This window comes from Schistocerca cancellata, chromosome 1 (assembly GCF_023864275.1).
Source record: "Schistocerca cancellata isolate TAMUIC-IGC-003103 chromosome 1, iqSchCanc2.1, whole genome shotgun sequence".
In the NCBI taxonomy this organism is placed as follows: Eukaryota; Metazoa; Arthropoda; class Insecta; order Orthoptera; family Acrididae; genus Schistocerca; species Schistocerca cancellata.
In genome coordinates, this window is record NC_064626.1 from 899,499,135 (window position 1) to 899,518,080 (window position 18,946).

The 18,946-nt window shown below is 39.3% G+C and overlaps 1 protein-coding gene across 2 annotated transcripts in view; it reads left to right on the top strand.

The window, feature by feature from the left end:
• Nucleotides 1-18,946, top strand: part of LOC126190838 (mitochondrial Rho GTPase) — a 192,069-nt gene that overhangs the window by 156,540 nt on the left and 16,583 nt on the right. The gene's annotated exons all lie outside the window — the stretch shown is intronic.

Consider the following 18,946-nt stretch of genomic DNA (forward strand, 5'->3'; position numbering starts at 1 on the left):
AATATATTCGCAATATAGAACCAAATACTTAGAAGTAAGGAAGCATAATATCTGTAGTTTGCACATGATTTGTTGATAGAACACTGCCACAGAATGATTCTGGAGTATGGTACCACTTGTGACATTATTGATTGTGAGAAAATCAAAATTCAGTGGCTTTGCTTTATTTAAATTTTGAATTTTTATTCACATAAGAAGACACATTTTTGAAATATGAACATTGATCCAAATCATAAGCAGTGTAACTGGGACTTGAACAAAAATTGAAGTTGAGAAGAGAACAACAGAAAAATGTGGGCACTGATTTGTGTGAATTTTAATAGTTAGATGAATTTATAAGATTCATTGATGTCAGTTGTGATCAGCTTTATAGGAACTGTTCAAAACAGTGTAGGAAGTTCGTCCCCCACCCCTAAAATCTTAGGACTTCTATATCTTGCTTCAAAAGGAAGTGAGACATACCTATATTGCTAAATAGTTAAAAGAGGCAGTTTCAGGGTGTCTGTCTAACAGCCTACAGGGACATCAAAAATTTCATGTTCAAGATTTCATATAATTACTGACCAAATATAAAATGGTAAAGGCTCTCATAATATACTCATTTAGAGGTATAATCTTAAAGTAAAAGTTTAATACAATAGGTAAAGTATTTAAGTCAGAAAGTGTGTATGTGTCTTAAGGTAGCATACATAACTCATCATGTTCAAATTAGCCGGATTAATGAAATGCCCTATTCCGACAATGTTAAATTTAGTGACTTGGCTTCCCTGTATTTCAGGAACCACTGTAGCCATTGGCATGAAACTTTTACAGGACATTAAACTGTATGTTCTGAGTCTACTGAACTACAATAATTGCATTTCATCCACAGCTTTGAGAAATACAACTTTTTCATTACATGGTTAAAATTTTGTGTACTTTTTTGTACGTTATCATTTTAATTGTTCATAACATTATGAAAATTTGAATACTCTCCTCGAAGTAGTTTGTGAGATTTAGGGAAAAATACAACAGAAAATGTAAATTTTCAGGAACGTCTTCTAAAGTTTCAAAAGACTGTAACCCACTTAATGTATGCTTAATTTTTTATTTTTAGTCACTCGGAAGAACCCTTCACCATACTGTATATCATCCTCGTGATCTTTTTCCAAGTTTTTTCTTCTTTCCTTTTTTCTGGACTCCTTAGTGGCCAACTGTGCTGTGTACTCTGCTTTATCAATGCAAATGTTGTCCATCCGTTCAAGTTCTGTGATGCAGTTTGCTCCAGGATTAATTCCCATATGCTGTAGCACTTTCACCCTAGCAATAACATCATCACTGACGCCCCCCACTTGAGTGTCTTTATATCAACAAAAACATTTATTGAACGACTCATTGGGATTTTGAGTCTGACCATGCAGACACTTCTTCAGTAATTTGGTATTTGCCAGGTCTCTGTAAATAAATTTTATTATATCCATGACTGCTGCTGGGATGGAATGTTTATGGCTGTATGAACTCTTTGAATACTGACCATTGTGGTAATTGCACCATGAATCAGGTCCAGGAGGGCAAAAATGGTTTACTGGTTCTTCATCAGTTGCCAATCTGTGGAAGAATGTAGCCCATACTGCCTGCTTCATTTTCAACAAATCCTCAGTGTTATTTCTAATGGCCACACAAAATATTGCTGTAGTTCATCAGTCATTTTGTCTGTCAGCCTGCCTCTTATGGCTTCACCATCAGAAACTTTCTTGTCTCTCAAACTTTGTTTCAACTTCCTCGACCTGGTGCCCATCCTCTTCTGGACACGACCAACACATTCCAGATTTGTGATAGTCTTCTCACCATAAGGCTGAGTGGCTACTACTCTGTTATGTGCTTTTGGGTCTCCATCACCTAAGAGCTTAGTGTAACACACTCCCCTTTCGTTCACAGATCGACTAAAAATTTCAATAGCTGCAGAGGCTTCCGTACCACCCTTCTTCTTTTCCCCAATTGACACTTATAACAATGTTTGGTTAAAATCTGGAACTCTAATACCTTTCCAGTATCCACACCGGTTACTGTAGGAACAGAATTCTTAGAACTGTAGCCACACTTCTGCCAGGTGTCATCAAAAGCTACTGGTATGTCAGTCATACTATCATTTATTTCAACAGCTTCGTTTGCAGCACCCTTCATTGACTCACCTGCAACAGATTCCACAGCAGCTCCAATAAATCCTACGTACTTGTCGATTTTATAAGGTGGGCATGGTATATTCATCACAGTACACATCGTTTCTGCTGCAGTGTGTGCTTTGGCAATAGCTCTCAATCCATAAAACCGCCTAACATTTACTTCAAAATAATTATCTTTACACTTATCAGAATTCCGAAATGAATGAGTATATTTACAACTGGCACAATTAATGATAAGTTTCCTGGCTAGTTCATTTGATACCTCAATGTCTTCATGTAAACTAATAGGCCATCCACATATTTTACAACACACACATTCACCTAACACCCTTTTTAGGATGTGTAAATCTATCAGAATATAACCTAACTTACCATTTACATCACTTTTGTTTTGAGAAAACTGTTTATCACAATGTTTTATTTTAATCTTCGAAGCACTAATGGGTGTTTCTCTAGATACTGAGGAGTTTGCCTGTATTTCACTGCCTGTAACTTCACACACCAGATGTTGAACACGATGTTTCCTTTATTCACAAATCTATTACCATGAAACTCATGTTTCGTAAAAATGCTTCGTTTTGGCGTCATACTTTACTTTTTGAGAGATTTACCAATCTATTTGTTACTTTCCACAGAAAAATGTTAGCACTTCGACATACAACGCATGTTCATACTATGAAATGACATGATACTGTTTTTGACAGTGCTACCACTACAAACCTGTAATTTAACTTTAATAACACATCAATCTGCAGCATTCTATACAAAAAATTACAGATTTTATTAGATCGTGAAGTAATGCACGTAAAAGTTGTAACATTTCCAACCGGTGTAGATTATATTTTAAAAAATAAAATAAAGTACTTCCCATTTGAGTTTATAAGCGATATATATATATCATTTTATTTGGGAAATTACAAATTTTATAATCAAATAAAAATCCGAAAATTTGAAAAAAAAAATTTTTTTTCCGTTCTAACTGCCCGTAATTTCAGCCAGTATTTGAGAATGAGAGGAGTCAGTGAATTCCAACAAATATAAGGCAGTTTCAATCTTTTTTTGAAACTCTTTCTTACTGAGACTCACCACACAATTGTTGTTGTTGTGGTCTTCAGTCCTGAGACTGGTTTGATGCAGCTCTCCATGCTACTCTATCCTGTGCAAGCTTCTTCATCTCCCAGTACCTACTGCAACCTACATCCTTCTGAATCTGCTTAGTGTATTCATCTCTTGGTCTCCCCCTACGATTTTTACCCTCCACGCTGCCCTCCAATACTAAATTGGTGATCCCTTGATGCCTCAGAACATGTCCTACCAACCGATCCCTTCTTCTGGTCAAGTTGTGCTACAAACACTCTCTTCTCCCCAATCCTATTCAGTACTTCCTCATTAGTTATGTGATCTACCCATCTAATCTTCAGCATTCTTCTGTAGCACCACATTTCGAAAGCTTCTATTCTCTTCTTGTCCAAACTGTTTACCGTCCATGTTTCACTTCCATACATGGCTACACTCCATACAAATACTTTCAGAAATGACTTCCTGACACTTAAATCTATACTCGATGTTAACAAATTTCTCTTCTTCAGAAACGCTTTCCTTGCCATTGCCAGTCTACCTTTTATATCCTCTCTCCATCGACCATCATCAGTTATTTTGCTCCCCAACTAGCAAAACTCCTTTACTACTTTAAGTGTCTCATTTCCTAATCTAATTCCCTCAGCATCACTCGACTTAATTCGACTACATTCCATTATCCTTGTTTTGCTTTTGTTGATGTTCATCTTATATCCTCCTTTCAAGACACTGTCCATTCCATTCAACTGCTCTTCCAAGTCCTTTGCTGTCTCTGACAGAATTACAATGTCATCAGCGAACCTCAAAGTTTTTATTTCTTCTCCATGGATTTTAATACCTACTCCGAATTTTTCTTTTGTTTCCTTTACTGCTTGCTCGATATACAGATTGAATAACATCGGGGAGAGGCTACAACCCTGTCTTACTCCCTTCCCAACCACTGCTTCCCTTTCATGTCCCTCGACTCTTATAACTGCCATCTGGTTTCTGTACAAATTGTAAATAGCCTTTCGCTCCCTGTATTTTACCCCTGCCACCTTTAGAATTTGAAAGAGAGTATTCCAGTCAACATTGTCAAAAGCTTTCTCTAAGTCTACAAATGCTAGAAACGTAGGTTTGTCTTTCCTTAATCTTTCTTCTAAGATAAGTCGTAAGGTCAGTATTGCTTCACGTGTTCCAGTATTTCTACGGAATCCAAACTGATCTTCCCCGAGATCGCCTTCTACTAGTTTTTCCATTTGTCTATAAAGAATTCGTGTTAGTATTTTGCAACTGTGGCTTATTAAACTGATTGTTCGGTAATTTTCACATCTGTCAACACCTGCTTTTTTTGGGATTAGAATTATTATATTTTTCTTGAAGTCTGAGGGTATTTCGCCTGTTTCATACATCTTGCTCACCAGATGGTAGAGTTTTGTCAAAACTGGCTCTCCCAAGGCCGTCAGTAGTTCCAGTGGAATGTTGTCTACTCCGGGGGCCTTGTTTCGACTTAGGTCTTTCAGTGCTCTGTCAAACTCTTCACGCAGTATCGTATCTCCCATTTGATCTTCATCTACATCCTCTTCCATTTCCATAATATTGTCCTCAAGTACATCGCCCTTGTATAGACCCTCTATATACTCCTTCCACCTTTCTGCTTTCCCTTCTTTGCTTAGAACTGGGTTTCCATCTGAGCTCTTGATGTTTATACAAGTGGTTCTCTTATCTCCAAAAGTCTCTTTAATTTTCCTGTAGGCAGTATCTATCTTACCCCTAGTGAGATAAGCCTCTACATCCTTACATTTGTCCTCTAGCCATCCCTGCTTAGCCATTTTGCATTTCCTGTCAATCTCATTTTTGAGACGTTTGTATTCCTTTTTGCCTGCTTCATTTACTGCATTTTTATATTTTCTCCTTTCATCAATTAAATTCAATATTTCTTCTGTTACCCGAGAATTTCTACTAGCCCTCGTCTTTTTACCTACTTGGTCCTCTGCTGCCTTCACTACTTCATCCCTCAAAGCTACCCATTCTTCTTCTACTGTATTTCTTTCCCCCATTCCTGTCAATTGTTCCCTTATGCTCTCCCTGAAACTCTGTACTACCTCTGGTTCTTTCAGTTTATCCAGGTCCCATCTCCTTAAATTCCCACCTTTTTGCAGTTTCTTCAGTTTTAATCTACAGGTCATAACCAATAGATTGTGGTCAGAGTCCACATCTGCCCCTGGAAATGTCTTACAATTTAGAACCTGGTTCCTAAATCTCTGTCTTACCATTATATAATCTATCTGATACCTTTTAGTATCTCCAGGGTTCTTCCATGTATACAACCTTCTATCATGATTGTTAAACCAAATGTTAGCCATGATTAAGTTGTGCTCTGTGCAAAATTCTACCAGGCGGCTTCCTCTTTCATTTCTTAGCCCCAATCCATATTCACCTCCTATGTTTCCGTCTCTCCCTTTTCCTACACTCGAATTCCAGTCACCCATGACTATTAAATTTTCGTCTCCCTTCACTTCCTGAATAATTTCTTTTATTTCATCATACATTTCTTCAATTTCTTTGTCATCTGCAGAGCTAGTTGGCATATAAACTTGTACTACTGTAGTAGGTGTGGGCTTCGTATCTATCTTGGCCACAATAATGTGTTCACTATGCTGTTTGTAGTAGCTTACCCGCGTTCCTATTTTCCTATTCATTATTAAACCTACTCCTGCATTACCCCTATTTGATTTTGTGTTTATAACCCTGTAGTCACCTGACCAGAAGTCTTGTTCCTCCTGCCACCGAACTTCACTAATTCCCACTATATCTAACTTTAACCTATCCATTTCCGTTTTTAAATTTCCTAACCTACCTGCCCGATTAAGGGATCTGACATTCCACGCTCCGATCCGTAGAATGCCAGTTTTCTTTCTCCTGATAACGACGTCCTCTTGAGTAGTCCCCGCCCGGAGATCCGAATGGGGGACTATTTTACCTCCAGAATATTTTACCCAAGAGGATGCCATCATCATTTAATCATACAGTAAAGATGCATGCCCTCGGGAAAAATTACGGCCGTAGTTTCCCCTTGCTTTCAGCCGTTCGCAGTACCAGCACAGCAAGGCCGTTTTGGCCACACAATAATTAAAGGAAAAAAGTGTATCGCCTACCACGTTTTTCTATTCATGCTGTGGAACATAGGCAACAGGCATGAAGTTTAAATTTATTATTTTTTTACCACTATGTATATTTGCATATACTGTTGTGTGTCTCTGCAGAAGTATATCTTGCAAAACACACCATTCTGGAGATATTGCAAAGTCATAAACTTCGAGAGGCATGAAAAATTAGGAATTTGTACCTTCAGCTGTAAATGTTTTACATGCTTAATGTCATATACTTGACACATTAATTTATTTTTAAAGTAGTCAGACATTTGTGGCTGTTTTATTCATGAGAGTTTCATTCTTTAAAGAATTATGTGTTTGGTTACTGGTAGATAAGAAAATTACAATATTTCGCAGTGTCATTAAATGACATTTATCTGGTTTCAAAATAGACATTTATTGAATATATATGGCAAACAATACCATTAATGGATATTTGAACCTCAATCTTAGCAAACCTTGTCACTTGGCTTTGATAGCCTTAATGTAGTAGCATTTTATGTATGTGAATGTAGACTTCCAAAGTGTATACTGCTTACGAATTCTGGGATTTCCATCTTCTAGCAAATATGATGAAAGTGCCACTCTTTGAAATGTAGCAGAATTTCGACACATCCGTGCAGATGGAGGCCCGAGAACATCTTGTTAACTGTATGTAGTTTGGAAGATTGCTCTATTAGGCCATGTCACGTAATTTAAAGTGGTTGTGGATTCTAGGGTCAGACAAAATGAGTACCTTTCCATTGACAGTGTAGTGTAATTTTTACAGTAAATCCTGTATCTAGACCAAGTGCCTGTTAAATTTGCATCAGAAAAACTAAGAATCGCATGAGAATGTAAGGAACTGTTATGCAGGTACCTTTCTTTGTGTAAAACATGAAAGAAGAAGTGAGGATTGGGGTGTGAAAGAGAGAAAAAGACAGATACAGGAACTACTTCTGCAGCAAATTACACTGCATAGAAAATAGGTGCTCAGGAAAGGTCATTAGCTGAGGACTATGAAGCTCTAGAAAACAGTGAAGTATGACAGGAAGAACTAGGATACAGAACACAGCTATCAGGGTAGTGTGCTCGAGCAGTTATGCTTGCGTGTCATGCAGTCAATCTAATGTACATTTTATGTGATTTTTCCTCATAATTTTAGGCATATATCAGCATACTTACACTCACAGTCATTTGTTCTACAGATTCTGGCAGCTTCAAACTGTATACCAGGTTAGAATTTCAAACTAGACCAATGCCTTAAGGGACAAAACAGAGCTCTTTCAGCATGCCTCATGGTGTGACTTAAAACTACAAGCAGCCTGTACCTCTTCATACTTCTCAAACTTACCAGAGGCTGTCTTAGACCTCATAATGGACATATGAGGTCTGTTCAAAAAATTCCAGAACATTCGTAGTTCAATGCCAGTGGTGTACTGGAGCAAAATTGGTTGCCATACCTTCATATGCCAGTGTTTATACTTCTCAAACTTACCAGAGGCTGTCTTAGACCTCATAATGGACATATGAGGTCTGTTCAAAAAATTCCAGAACATTCGTAGTTCAATGCCAGTGGTGTACTGGAGCAAAATTGGTTGCCATACCTTCATATGCCAGTGTTTAATGTATAACTGCCAGGAGTTTTGTTGTTGTATGTCTGTTAGCTATTGTTCACTGCTACATTGAGTAGAATGTTGTGTTGCACAGTTTTTGAATTTCGAGATGGCAGAGTTAGAGGAGCAAAGTGTGTGCATTAAATTTTGCGTGAAACTCAAGAAAACCTGTACAGAGACACACCAAATGATGCAGGAAGCCTATGTTGATGAGTGCTTAAGCCATACTTGGTGTTACGAATGGTTCACGCAGTTTAAAAATGGCCACACGGAATTTGGTGGTGATCCTTGTTCAGGGCGCCCTTTGAAATCTACCCACGATGCTTGTGTCAGGAGTTTCAACAAAATTGTGCATGTCAATCGAAGACAGACTGACTGAGAGATAGCATAAGAATGTAACATTTCAGTTGGATCATGTCATGAAATCTTGTCACAGCATCTTGGAATGCTTTGTATTGCCACTAGGTTCGTCCCACGCCTTGTGGATCAAGACAAGAAAAACCTTCATCTCCCAATCTGTGAAGAGATTTTGGATCACATAGATGAGAACTAGATGTAGCTTAAGGGAATCATTACTGGTGATGAGACATGCGTCTACAGTTATGGTGTAGAGACTAAGGTTCAATCTTCACAATGGGTCAGAAAAGGTTCTCCAAGACCAAAGAAAGTTCATCAGGTCAAATGCCAGAGCTATGCTGATTGTTTTCTGTGACTTTGAAGGATTAATTAATCATGAATTCTAGTCACAGGGACAAACCATTAATCGATGGTACTATTGGGATGTGTTGGTGATGCCTGCAAGAAAATGTTAGAAGACAAAGGCCTGAAATGTGGCAAGATAATTCATGGCTCTTGCAACATAATGCACTCACACATTCATCCCTGTTGGTGTGTGATATCACTCAAAAATACGAAATCACTATGCACTACGCTGCCTCATCCTCCATACTCTCCTGACCTGGCCATTGCAGACTTATTCTTATTTCCAAAGTTGAAAACCTTGTTGAAAGGGCATAGATTTGCAATCATAGATGAGATAAAAGAAAATTCACAGATGGCACTTCACACAATCTATCAAGAGGCATACCAAGACTGCTTCCAGAAGCAGAAATGGCATTATGAGCTGTGTATCAATTGTGGAGGAGAGTATTACGAAGGATACCATGCACAATAAGTAAAAGGTAAGTGTAGAGAAAGTTTTTGGACAAAGTTTGGAATTTTTTGGGCGGACCTCGTATACCCGTGTATGAAAATGCATAATAAAGACGGGTTTTGCCATGATCTCTTTCTGGAATAAATCTTACACTTTAGATGCTAAAAACTTCTGGTAAATGATGAAAATATGGTATTTTGCAGCTCTGATCTCTTACCAGATACACTGCCCAGCAAAACAGTGAAGCATTCAAAAAGGGAGGAGAAAACAAATGAAACTTCTTGGGATGAGTGGGTATGTGATGGTGTTTCAGTGACAACAAAATCGTGTAATAGTAACATACCAGTCCACTTGTCGTATGATGTTGCACCTCCTCTTGTCTGGATCACTTCCTTTGGTTGGGAGAAGTGTCATAAAGCCATTGTATCCTCTTCTGAGGTAAGCTGGCCCACAGCTGTGGTAACTGGTCCTGGATACTGGCACTGGGATTGAGTTGACATCAGAGTTGATCCCCACAAGTTCTAACAAGAAGAGAGCTGGGAGTCTTGCTGGCCACGTGAATACCTGAACATCATGCAGACAATTCATAAAGACATGTTCCATGCTTGGCCAAGCATCGCCCTGTTGAAAAATAGCAGCATGATACTGTCACATGTGACATCAGAGGAACACAAGAGGATACATAATATCCATGTTGTCTCATTGTGACACCGGAGTTCTCTCAATCACTAATAGCGATGACCTGAAGTCATACGTGATGCTGCCGCACACTGTGACACCAGGCATAACACTGTTGTGCCTCTCCAAAATATAGATAGAATGGGACCTCTCCCCAAGTTGCTGCTTTACTTGCCAACTAAGATCATTCGGGATAGTACAGAACTGTGATTCTTTGCTGAATTCAGTGCAGTATCATTCATCAGCAATCCATGCTTCCCGGCCACTATACCGTTTCAAACTCTGCCGTTTGTGTTATGGTGTTAATGACGGCCTATGCGTGGGGCAGTAATTCTCTTGTCTAGCTGCTGATGGTCTTCAACCAATAATGTAGGATGACACAGAATGTTGCAGGGAGTCCATTACTTGTTCTTGGATGGCAGGTGGAAATGTGAAGGAGATACAATATGCTTGGTGCACAATATGGTATCCCACCCTTGCAGTGCTCAGACATGTTTGACCGGAAGCTTGACGATGAGTTTGCTTGCTTTCTTCTCGTGCAATCCAACATCGGACCACTATTACATCCAAAAGCCCAACAAATCTGGATATTGCATAATTCGATCAGATGGCCAAATGGAGACCTACAGTTAGGTCCTTTTCAAATCTTGTTGGGTGTCGATAACACTGTACTACACAAGTACTTGGTGTCTCCGTGTTCTTCACAGTGATCACACATCATCTGATGCTGTTCACATCCGTTACATATATGCTGACAGGCCTGTTAATGATGCTAAACAGGAATGACAGTAATACAATCTGGTGGCCACTCTACCTGTTGCAGAGAATTGCAATTTTTCGTTTGCATATCTGCTGATGGTGCTTACAAATATGAAGTTACTGTGACATCGAACCACTTCTTCTGGTGCTTCACTTTTTTGTCATGCAGTGTATTATCAAAGTCATAGCCATGAGGTTGTTCGAACAGTAGGCAGTTTTGTATTAAGGACATGAAGGATCTGTTTTATACAGGCAGGATCAAAACAAGTTGTAAAATCTAGAACTTCATGGTGATTCATCTAAGCTCTTCACCTCAGATATTTCCTGATCATTTAAGAGATTGTAATTCTCATGAGCTGTTCACCTCAGACTTTTCCTGATCATTTAAAAGATCATAATTCTGGTTTCTCCCAATTGAATTGTGAAACCCTATTGAATTGTGAAAAAGCCCTTACTAAAAGAGAGAATTTCAGTGTCATTTCACTCTTCAAAATCCGATTAGTAGCTTTGGAGTAATTACAATATTAAGAACTTAGGATTTGTGTGTTTTGAACATGAAACCAATAGCTGTCTTACGTGAAAGTTCGTGTTGTACGAAACTTATTGTGTCCAGCTGATGGGACGCTCAGGCGTGGCTGTGTGTCATTGAACCAGCACATCAACTGGAAACTGAATGATGTGGTACCTAAGGGTGATTTACCTGTTAACTGCAATAACAGTTCTGCTCTTTAAGAGGAAAGAATCTTGGAAAAAAGGTTCAAGTTAAAAATATTCAGTGCATCTTTGAAAGGGGGATTTGAGGTACAAAAATTATTAAATAATAACTATGTGTCATGAATGTAATGTTAAGATACACCAGGATTGACACAAGTTCCGGAAATCGGGAAATATCAGGAAATTTCAAATGTGTCAGGGAAATACCAGGGAAATTTGAAGAAAACACTGGAAAAATCTCATTTTTGTCTCAGTAGATGAAATGGTTCATTTGCTGAGATGTAATGCATTGTTGCTGGGTGGGTGCAGCCGAGTACGTGTGCTGCTTCCCTAGTCCCTCATTCTTACCAATTCTCCCCTTCCTACTATTCCACTCAGCTTGCAGTCAGTGCTTCCACCATTTCTTGCTGCTAACCTAGCAGCTGCCAACAAGAGGCAGGAAGGTATGAAGAGTGGTTTGTCTGAATCTGATTCTCAGAGACTGGTGATGCAGCGGCCGGAGACAGAAGTCATGTGTGCATGATATGTGTGTGAGTGATTATGTGAAACTGTGTGTGCTCTCATTTTCTGACAAAGGCTCTGGCTGCAAATTTAGTTGTGATAGTGTGATTGTCTTACCTATGTGCCTGTCTGTGGCTCAGTGATCATCATCATGGTGAGTTGTTACCTATCCTCATTAGTATTGATTCTCAGTGTATTCGCGCAAGTTATCTGTTGCATGGATTGATCACCGCGGTCTCATTTTATCAACATGTTGTTTGTGACACTTGAATAGCTGGCCACATGAGTGGACTTCAACTATGGGCAAAAACCGCAGGCCATTTCTGTGTGTATCTCTTACAGATCAGGCCTGTCAATCTAAAGTCCATTGTTTCCTGCTAATGTACAGGCTCTGCTCTCCGGATCTAGCCTCATCGATCTCCCCACAGGCTGGGTCTGTTCGTGTGTGGCATAATGCCCTGGATTTCATGGTTTATCAATGGACCCAGACCTTTAGTGCCGCTCAGGAAGCCAGAGGCCGTGGGTGATGAATTTCAGGAATTGCGACTGTCTTACCGCAAGTACACTGTACAGTGCGGTGTTTGATAGACATTTTATTTATTCTAGTACATTTGGGCAAATTGATAGTAGTTCATATATTAGAAAGTATGGATGATAAGCAGAAGAAAATTGTGGCACACGCTTTTGGTTTGTACATAATGTACTTACATATTTCTCGAAAGAAAAATCACCCAATACCTGTAAAATGGAATGATTGTGAGGCATTGATGGCCGGAAGGCCCAGTCCAGGGAAGTTTGGCCACCGGGTTGCAAGTCTTCATTCAGGTGATGCCACATTGGGCAACTTGCAAGTCAGTGATCATGAAATGATGATGGTGAGAACAACACAACACCCAGTTCACGAGCGGAGAAATCTACAACCTGGCTGGGAACCCAGGCCCGCTGCGTGTTAAGCAAACATATTACCACTCAGCTAAGCAGGCGGACACACAATACCCCTAAAATAATAGACATAACACACTGAGTAATAACCAACATTTTATTGGCGGTCATGTATAGTGTTGGGTTACACAACTCTTCCCCGCCTTACACACTTCTTTCAAGAGGCCTACTTTTTTCTGAGATTATTTCTGAAATCGGTGTAGGTATTTAAAATATGTCTTGTGACTCCAAGGAAATGCGTATTTTTGTCACCAAATGTGTTTCGTTTTATAGAAATAAACTAACATCAGTGGTCTTAATGAAACACATGTACCATTTGGTTTGCTTTCTCCATCTAAAACCACTCCATTACAAAAGACGTTTCTGTTAGTACTTAAGATTTTTGCTCACAGATTTAGAAATACAGAAGTCCCTACATTTTTTTTTTCAATCTAAGTCTTTACCCACACTTGAGATCTCAAAATTTGTCAGGTAAAAATGCTAAAACTTGTCTGGAAATCAGGGAAATATCAGGGAATTTCACTTGGGGAAACTTGTGCCAACCCTTTGCGTACCCACATTGCAAAATCTTGTGAGCTGTAGAAATGAATTGCCAAAGAATGTGGTCATAAATATTCACTTAAAATTGCATTTATGTTATCAAAGTGTTTGAAATACAAACAGTAGGTAAGAAACAAGTCTGTAATGTACACAACAAGTGAAGTAGACATTCTGGCAGCTGTTTATATTTATAATCCACTTGTTGGCTCCAGAGAAAATGCAAGTGCCTCTGGAATAAATCAGCACAGCAATACATATTTGCAGTCACTGGTGCAAGGACTTCTGGACAGACTGAAGAGACTCCTTCAATATCACTACACATGTTGCAACAATGAATTTTTAAAAGTTTTCTCGGCTCATAGGAACTTGTGCTTAGGCTTAGTCTTTGAGTTCGCCCCATGAAAAAAATGTCAACTGGCGTCAAATGAGGCAAACATGCTAGCCAACTTACAATGCTTTCACATTGTATACAGCAACAAGGAAAGAGTTTAGTGAGCACCCTCATAGCCACAGGTTAGTAGTAAGTGGGGCGTCCATTGGGCCATTTAAAGTGGTGTGTCCTCTAAGAGCTGGTAGTAATTTGCTAAGAAATGGTATATATCCTTTATCCATTAAAGTTTCTTCAATGAAATAAGGACCAATCACATATTCTCCAACAATCCCTTACCACATGCTCACACTACACTGCGTCTGACGTTCAACTTGTCTCATCCAGTGCGAATTCTCAGCAGCCCAGTAATGCATATTTCTTTCATTCATTTTCCATTATTTGTAAAGGTGTGATTGGTGAAGAGATTTCTTTGAAAGAAGAACCTAGTGACAAAATTCGATGTGTCCTCCTGCAGATCCACTTGCTACTAGTGAAGTGACACATGATAGAGATGGAAGCTGTTTGTGTGCAAAATGCGAGCAATGCTGGGCTGATTTATTCCAGAGGCACTTGCAACATGTGGATTATGAAAAACAGTTGCCCAGAACATCTAGTTCACTTACTGTGCTCATAATAGGCCTGCTTCTTAACTACTGTGTAGTATTCCAGTGTCCTTCCAATAACAATTTTTTGTGTTTGTTCTGAATTGTCATTCTTGTTGGACACCGTCTGTCAGGATACATTCGTATATACAACCCAGCTATTCTCTTTGTATTCCTTCTGCATTGTTCTTAAAGGACTAGCATATATCATTTGTCTTGCTTTGTGGAAGACAGTTTGTGCCTGTTTTATACCGGCATTGGGGTGGTGCGACACATTGTTTCCTACATATCCAATTTCCTTATTTGGATATGATATCATATGAGGCAGCAATATTAAATTAGATGGGTGCTATTAGCAGTAAAAATTACTATAGTCCCATTTGGAAAAGTGAAATTGATATTAATTTCTCTGTAATTAATATATCTACAAAAAGATAGTATATGTCATTTGCTTAAAGTTCTCTCACATTTTTTCTGAGTTAAAACAAAATTACGATACCTTGAATGGTTCCAGGAATACTTGATGTGAACAGCTTAGCTCAGTCATCCTGTGTAGCCAAATTCAGACAGTGGAAAGTCCAGGATGGAATAGCAACAGTACAGAAATGATAGGTTGCTGCTCACTATACAGAGGGGGTGTTGAGTCACTTACAGGCACAATCAAAAGAATACTAGAAATATCTAAGCTTTCAGACAAAGTTCTTCCTCTGAAGTATAAGTTTCACACAACAACAACAACGACAGCAGCAGCACACATGGCTACTGTCTCCGGTCGCTAAGGCCCAACCACCACAGTCTGTTTGGTGTGCAGCCTGTATCCAGTGCATATTGTTGTTGTTTCACCCTGTTTTTGATGTTGCCATGTAATATTTTTGAATGAGTGATATTGAATTGTGGCTAAGAATTGTGGCACTAAATAAAGCAAAAATTTAAATGCAAGAGAACTGTGGAAAAATAAATAAGAACACAAGCATCTGAAAACTAGTGGAAAAGAACTATAAAGCCCGAAGAAATAAATTAATGCCAGTTTCAAAGTCTGATTGAAGAGACTGATGAAATGTTTCTATTTAAATTCTATAAGAGAAGAAGAAGAAGAAGAAGAAGAAGAAGAAGAAGAAGAAATATGTTATATAAACTGAAAACCTCAGCTTCCACAGGCATCATGAAAGAACGAAAAGGGGAGAGGTACGTATTACCAAACTGAAAATTGGAGTCAGCCTGTGAGGTCAGTTACAATGGATCATTTGCTAGAGCATTGCCCACAAGAGGCAAATGTGTAGGATTAAGTCTTGCTCTGTTAACACTTAACCCACAGAACATAAATAATGTGAGCGTATTAGAAGTATGTGAAATATATGTTAAAACTGTATGTTCTTTGACAGCCTCAACACTTTGCTATTTGAGATTGTCAGAGTTAGCAGCATTATTTATTGAATCTTTGGCATTATCATTGTGTGGCTATTACACCAGTTTAATTATGCTGTAGATGTGAACTGTTTGTTGTTAACAGTTTGAATTCATGCCACTGCAATGGCCTTCTTCCTGTGACACCTGCAGATGATTAACATAAAGTAATACACCAGAACATCTGTAGTGAGAATGTTACGTAATGATGACGTATTCAGTGAAGAGGATAGTCTTTCATATGAAAATAGAGACTCACTGACCAATGATTACAGTCCAGTTTCACCCAAAAATTCTTTTGAAGTTTTAAAAGGAAAATAAATACAACACCAGTACTGATCCAACCCAACAGATTTGGCCTAACATATGTACCCCCCGGCAATTTCTGTCAAAATCCCTATGCTTACTGAAAAGTCATCATCTTTTCTTTAGTAGTTTGGAGAAAATTACATGGAAGGAAAATAGGACAATGGAATTTTTGATAAAATTCAAATTACTCAGAACAGGCAGCAGAAAAAGAATGTCCTATTTTATGCATCAGGATAGCTTATATTAATTATAACCACCATCTAGAGATGACTTGGCATTGCAGATTCTCCTCACAGTAAAAATTATTATTATTATTATTATTCTTTTTTAGTACATTAGCTCTGTCCGAGCAGTCTTCATTCTTTTTACTTTACACTGTTTTTTGCGACGCATTGTACATTGTACTTCATTAACGTCTTGAGGAATGGGTTCACAGCCTCTGTAAACTGATAAATGACATTATTTGTGTATATAGGCAAGGGAAAGGCTGCCTGTTTTTTATATTTTTATTTTTCTAGACTGCTATCAAACTGCACATTCATTGTCTGCAGTCTTGTATTTTATTCTTATGCCTGCACAGAATTTCTGTAGATAAAAATGAAATACCGTTACACTAATGATGAGCATATATATATCCCTCTATTATATATATATATATATATATATATATATAATAGAAGGAAACATTCCACGAAGGAAAAATATATCTAAAAACAAAGATGATGTGACTTACCAAATGAAAGTGCTGGCAGGTCGACAGACACACAAACGAACACAAACATACACACAAAATTCAAGCTTTCGCAACAAACTGTTGCCTCATCAGGAAAGAAGGAAGGAGAGGGAAAGACGAAAGGATGTGGGTTTTAAGGGAGAGGGTAAGGAGTCATTCCAGTCCCGGAAGCGGAAAGACTTACCTTAGGGGGAAAAAAGGACGGGTATACACTCGCACACACACACATATCCATCCACACATATACAGACACAAGCAGACATATTTAAAGACAAAGAGTTTGGGCAGAGATGCCAGTCGAGGCAGAAGTGCAGAGGCAAAGATGTTGATGAATGACAGGTGAGGTATGAGTGGCGGAAATTTGAAATTAGCGGAGATTGAGGCCTGGTGGATAACGGGAAGAGAGGATATATTGAAGAGCAAGTTCCCATCTCCGGAGTTCGGATAGGTTGGTGTTAGTAGGAAGTATCCAGATAACCCGGACGGTGTAACACTGCGCCAAGATGTGCTGGTCGTGCACCAAGGCATGTTTAGCCACAGGGTGATCCTCATTACCAACAAACACTGTCTGCCTGTGTCCATTCATGCGAATGGACAGTTTGTTGCTGGTCATTCCCACATAGAATGCATCACAGTGTAGGCAGGTCAGTTGGTAGATCACGTGGGTGCTTTCACACGTGGCTCTGCCTTTGATTGTGTACACCTTCCGGGTTACAGGACTGGAGTAGGTGGTGGTGGGAGGGTGCATGGGACAGGTTTTACACCGGGGGCGGTTACAAGGGTAGGAGCCAGAGGGTAGGGAAGGTGGTTTGGGGATTTCATAGGGATGAACCTCTTAGTTCATCCCTATGAAATCCCCAAACCACCTTCCCTACCCTCTGGCTCCTACCCTTGTAACCGCCCCCGGTGTAAAACCTGTCCCATGCACCCTCCCACCACCACCTACTCCAGTCCTGTAACCCGGAAGGTGTACACAATCAAAGGCAGAGCCACGTGTGAAAGCACCCACGTGATCTACCAACTGACCTGCCTACACTGTGATGCATTCTATGTGGGAATGACCAGCAACAAACTGTCCATTCGCATGAATGGACACAGGCAGACAGTGTTTGTTGGTAATGAGGATCACCCTGTGGCTAAACATGCCTTGGTGCACGACCAGCACATCTTGGCGCAGTGTTACACCGTCCGGGTTATCTGGATACTTCCTACTAACACCAACCTATCCGAACTCCGGAGATGGGAACTTGCCCTTCAATATATCCTCTCTTCCCGTTATCCACCAGGCCTCAATCTCCGCTAATTTCAAATTTCCGCCACTCATACCTCACCTGTCATTCATCAACATCTTTGCCTCTGCACTTCTGCCTCGACTGGCATCTCTGCCCAAACTCTTTGTCTTTAAATATGTCTGCTTGTGTCTGTATATGTGTGGATGGATATGTGTGTGTGTGCGAGTGTATACCCGTCCTTTTTTCCCCCTAAGGTAAGTCTTTCCGCTTCCGGGACTGGAATGACTCCTTACCCTCTCCCTTAAAACCCACATCCTTTCGTCTTTCCCTCTCCTTCCTTCTTTCCTGATGAGGCAACAGTTTGTTGCGAAAGCTTGAATTTTGTGTGTATGTTTGTGTTCGTTTGTGTGTCTGTCGACCTGCCAGCACTTTCATTTGGTAAGTCACATCATCTTTGTTTTTAGATATATATATATATATATATATATATATATATATATATATATATATATATATATATATATACACACACACACACCTAAAAACAAAGATGATGTGACTTACCAAATGAAAGTGCTGGCAGGTCGACGGACACACAAACGAACACAAACATACACACAAAATTCAAGCTTTCGCAACAAACTGTTGCCTCATCAGGAAAGAGGGAAGGAGAGGTAAGGACGAAAGGATGTGGGTTTTAAGGGAGAGGGTAAGGAGTCATTCCAGTCCCGGGAGCGGAAAGACTTACCTTAGGGGGAAAAAAGGACGGGTATTATTAACTGCATGAAGGCTGCAGAACATCTTGCATAAAAAAAACCTCTATATATTGTTTAAAAGATATCATTTTCATTTCTGCCATGGTTGTCTATATTTTGTTATGCACTGTTGCAGTTTCAGCATTACACCATTTTCAAACACAGTCAATCTATGCCATTGGATAGGGTAACCCATAAGAACTATGATATGTTATTTCCAACATTTAATTAGAAGAAGCAATAGGTGGATCTAGACCAAGCAGGAGGACAAGGAGTCATTCGTCTA